The following is a 4,738-nucleotide window of genomic DNA, read 5'->3' as shown; positions in this document are numbered from 1 at the left end:
TTTCTAACCAGATTAGTAATTGTCAAACCCTGTTAGGCCCCGAGAGCACAGGCTGTGGACCTTGCATGTTTTATCTAGACCTGTCATTAATATTACAACACTAGGCCACTTTCCATGTGGACAGTTAGCGAAAAGAAATAAACCACTCGACATGGGTATCAACTCCTGAACTGGAAAACACCCTTCTCTTATTTTATTGCGCAGTTACAAAAAACACATTCCTCTCTTGTGCTCTTTCTCTCAGTCACAGCACTAAAAAACCTGCGGAGCATGCGCAGTCAATCGTACAGTTGAGCGCGTTACCATGTACATTCATGTTAACATTCCTATACCCGTTTTCAACACATGCATGCAATTTGCCCCGAGCTAAATCAAATAACGCACGATTAAGTATTTAAACCCTTAGCGAAACAAATAGCTAAATACATGTCAACCGTTTTAGAAACTTTTAAAACGTATACTAAAAATAACGTATAGGATGGATGGATAAATAGGACCACTGCCTACCTGTTGATAAAAAATGGATAACGGTTGATCCATGTCCATTTTCGTTCCAAGGTCTTGGCAAAGTTTCAGCTGGCTCGTTTCCAATTATGGCTGTGTGCTAATTAATGAAGTGGGTGTAGTGAGGCATCCCTTTAAGTAGGAAAGTTCAATGGGGGAAAATATGCATTTTAGGATAAATGTCACAAATTTAATTCCCCCACCCTTCTTGGTTGTGGTATGTAATGAAGTAGTAAGGCCCAACGTGTGATATTGGAGAAAACCCTTGTGTGATAAAACTTATACAGTGAAGTCAGTCTAGTCGCGTAAGTGAGTGAAAGCGAGAGAGAGGTCACTGACCTCTGACTACAGCGTGGGTGTGTGTGTCAGAGAGAAGGGCACTGAACAGATGAAGAAAGAGAATACAGAATGGTAGCATATGACACTGTAGTATATTAAAGAAATCCTACATCCTCTCATACACAGGTCTGGTTGGTTGGGGAGAAAAAAGGTGGCAAGTTTTGAACTTTCTGGCCAAAATTCATTACATCATATTTGTCAGAAGGTGTATTCTAGCATGGGTAGAGGAGTTGAGAGGAGGTGTGTCTTTCTGAGAGGATCAACCAATGGGAGGGATGTGTGAGTGGCTGAGTGAGAGACAAATCTGAGACTGTACACATGTCTGGGTATCACTATGCGACATGAAAATGAAAATAACTGTGTGGGACAAATACATGTTATATAAATATAAATAAAATAATTGTATTTAAAACCCATGAAATAAAAATGAAAATAAGTGATACAAAAACTATGGATAAAAACTATGATAACTATGAGATAAGAAACTGCGCAGAGAGAGATTAAAAGACAAAAGAGCTCAGAGTAAAAAGGAAACAGCATGCAAAGAGATAAATGTTAAATGTAATTTGTTTTGTTTGTCAAAAGTGTTCGTCTGTTTGTCATTTTGTTTGTCTAAATTGAAGTAAATAGTGTACTGGGTTATCTAAATGGCTTAGAATTTTTGGTTTTGAAGAACACATGAAATAAATCTATAGATAGCAATTTATTGATTAAAGCACAGGGCATTCAAACTCATCCTATTCATAAGCATGCTGTGGTATTACATAGCTAAGATGATAAAATATACATAGATGCCATTGGGGTTCCTAGGGGAGTGCCAGATGAATTTAAGGCTAGAAATCAGATTGAAGCAGGTTTTGAGCTGTCCTTGTTTTGGTGGGTTACCATTAATAGGAATGTTGCCTGCATTAACTATATTTATTAACAACAACAACAGTTTATTAATTACACCCATGATGCTTTGTCAGCTATGCTTCTCACTAATTGCTTAGCAAAAATGGTGTGGCTTTGGATATGCTGTTGGCTGACAGAGGAGGTGTTTGTGTTATGTTTGGTGAGTTATGTTGTACATTTATTCCAAATAATACTGCTCCTGATGATTCTATTACAGGAGCATTGTCCAAGTTATTAGTAATTACGCAATGAATTAGCTGGGAACTCTGGTCTTGATAACAGTATTACTGGATGGTTTGATTAAATGTTTGGAAAATGGAAACATAAGTGTTTTCTTCCAGTGCAGTGATAGGGATAGCTCTACTTGCATTATGCAGTTGTTGTGTTATTCTGTTTATCAGAGGTCTAATTGTGAGAGCGATAGATAAATTAATATCACTTCAGATGTTGCTTATGAAGGTCTAGTGATGCCACCATTTTATGATACACAGATACCCTGCTACATCACACCTGCATCTGAATATCTATTTCAGATTGACATCCTTGATGACTTTATGTAATTTAGACCTATTTTGACCTACTATGAATTTTGCTTTTTGTAATCGGAAATTTGGCATTATCCTTTGTGTTTATTTTAGTTTTGATGGTTTCCCTTCTTCACCATGGGAACTGCAACACTGATTACAGATTTTTGAGTGGCTTCCTTCGCCTGGTGGCCCTAGAGCACAGCAACTGCTTCATCTGCCTTAGAGTCCAGAGACTCAGGAGACTCCAGCATATGCAGTACCTACGAGCTGTCGATCTCCAGGAACATACCCGTGATGGGTGGGTTCTCTACATGGGTGGGGTGCATGTTCTTGATCATGGGGAACAGACAATCATCCAGCATCTGCTTCTGCTCCTGTGGAGGTTCCACAGCTTGCATGGAGGCAGTGAGAGGTTCCTGGCCCAGTGATTTGGGTGTGGTGGACCTGATGGCAATCCGCATGTTCTGGGAATGCTGTGGGTGGACGTTCTGTGTGGCCCAAGGGGGTGGGATGGAGCTGTGTTGGTTGGCTGCTCGTGTAGTAGGCAGCCCAGTTCTGAGCCTGTGGAACAGCTTCCATGAAGTAGCCGGAGAGCGGGGCGGCTGGTAGGGGTTGAGCACTGCATTGGGCACGGCACTCACGCTGGCCATGCGCTGCATGTACTGGTGGGTGAGGTGGGCCTGCCGCTCCTTCTTGCGCTGCGCCAGGGCCACGTACAGCGGCTTGGTGCCTACGATGCACCCGTTCATCTCCTTCATTGCCTCGGTGGCCTCCTCCGGTGAGGAGAAACACACGAAGCCAAACCCTTTGGAGTGGCCGTCCTCCATCATCACTTTGGCACTTGTGATGGTCCCAAATGGAGAGAACTCCTGACGTAGATGCTCGTGGTCCAGCCCTTCATCTAGGTGTTTTATGTACAGGTTCACTCCCTGGTAGAGAGTCGTGCCATCCTGCTTCATCTGCACAAACTTGCGTTTGAGCTCTGTCTGCCTCTCGCCTTTCTTCTGGGCACGAGCCACATACAGCTGCTTCCCATTCAACTTCTTCCCGTTCATCTCATCCACAGCCCTTTTGGCATCCTCGTGCCTCTCGAAGCTCACAAAGCCAAAGCCCTTGGACTTGCCGCTTTCGTCTGTCATGACGCGAAGGCTCAGCGTTGGGCCGAACTTGCTAAAGATCTCATTCAGTTTGTTGTCAGCTTGTTGTCGTTCATGTCCTCTCCAAAGTTCTTGATGTACACACTGGTGAACTTCTGGGCCCCATCTCAGCCTCACGCTCCTTGCGAGACTTGAAGCGGCCAATGAACACTTTGTGGTCATTGAGCAACATGCCGTTTATTTCCCAATGACTTTCTTCGCAGCCTCGCCGGTCTCAAAGTGCACAAAGCCACAGCCCTTAGAGCCATTCTCATCACACACCACCTTGCAGGAAAGGATGTTTCTAAAGGTGGAGAATGTGTCGTAAAGAGCTCCACTGTCAAAAGACTTGTCCAGGTTCTTGAGGAAGATGTTGCCAACTCCGCTCTTCCTCAGAGACAAGTCTCTGTGGGACCACATAATGCACATAGGCCTGCCTTTGATGACGTTAAAGTTCATAGTGTCCAAAGCATGCTCAGCATCCACCGGCTGCTGAAAGTTCACGTATGCATATCGAACTGAGTGACTGGTCATCATGTCCCTGCAAAGCTGGATGGAGACAATTGTGCCAGCAGGGCTCAGTTTCTCGTATAGCATGGCCTCAGTAACGTCTGGATGAAGGTCACCAACGTACAACGAGGCCATCGGATAACCTGGAGCACTTGGATTCATCTTTGTGAGGCACGTCGGTCAACCTCTCTGGAAATCGTAGTGAAAAGTAGTAAATGAACAATCCTAATTGTCTTACAAAGAGCCATTGTGATATAAATCACTGTATTAAAATAAAATCTTAAATTAACGAAATGATCTAACTACATGAATTGTAAAAGTTTTCCAAAATGAACCAGCAATTCAACACCGACAGGCAGGTGTCAACTGACCAAAGTGTTCAATGAGAGTTCAATAAGTGTTCAATAAGAGTTCTTTTAAAAAATGTAAATATTATGTGAATGCTAATTATTTATTTAATTATTTTCTGTAACATTTCTGTCCCGGGTACCGCAGGGCGCGAGGCAGGACGTACAGACTTCCTCGGTAGTGCAGAACATTTATTAACATTAAACATGTAAGACAAAGGTGGCACTCACATACAACATTTACAATGAACATGACTATACAATTAACACTAAATGGAGGACACATTCACTTTAACATGGGACTATACAAATGAACATTACAGCCACAAAGATCTAATTGAACACACATGTAGCGACAATGACCAACCCCAGTGCACAGACTGACAGGGGTTTAAATAGACAGACAATAGGATATTTCTCGTTTATGGACTGGCTCTGTATTGTTTTTATCAAAGGTCTAGATTAGTGGTTCTGTTATTCA

General features: G+C 42.7%; 1 pseudogene; it reads right to left on the bottom strand.

The window, feature by feature from the left end:
- Positions 1 to 2,371: 2,371 nt before the first annotated feature.
- LOC113579154 lies at positions 2,372 to 4,072 on the bottom strand (annotated as a pseudogene).
- Positions 4,073 to 4,738: the final 666 nt, after the last annotated feature.

The sequence above is a fragment of the Electrophorus electricus genome, chromosome 20, assembly GCF_013358815.1.
Source record: "Electrophorus electricus isolate fEleEle1 chromosome 20, fEleEle1.pri, whole genome shotgun sequence".
In the NCBI taxonomy this organism is placed as follows: domain Eukaryota; kingdom Metazoa; phylum Chordata; class Actinopteri; order Gymnotiformes; family Gymnotidae; genus Electrophorus; species Electrophorus electricus.
This window is presented reverse-complemented; position numbering and strand designations above follow the sequence as displayed.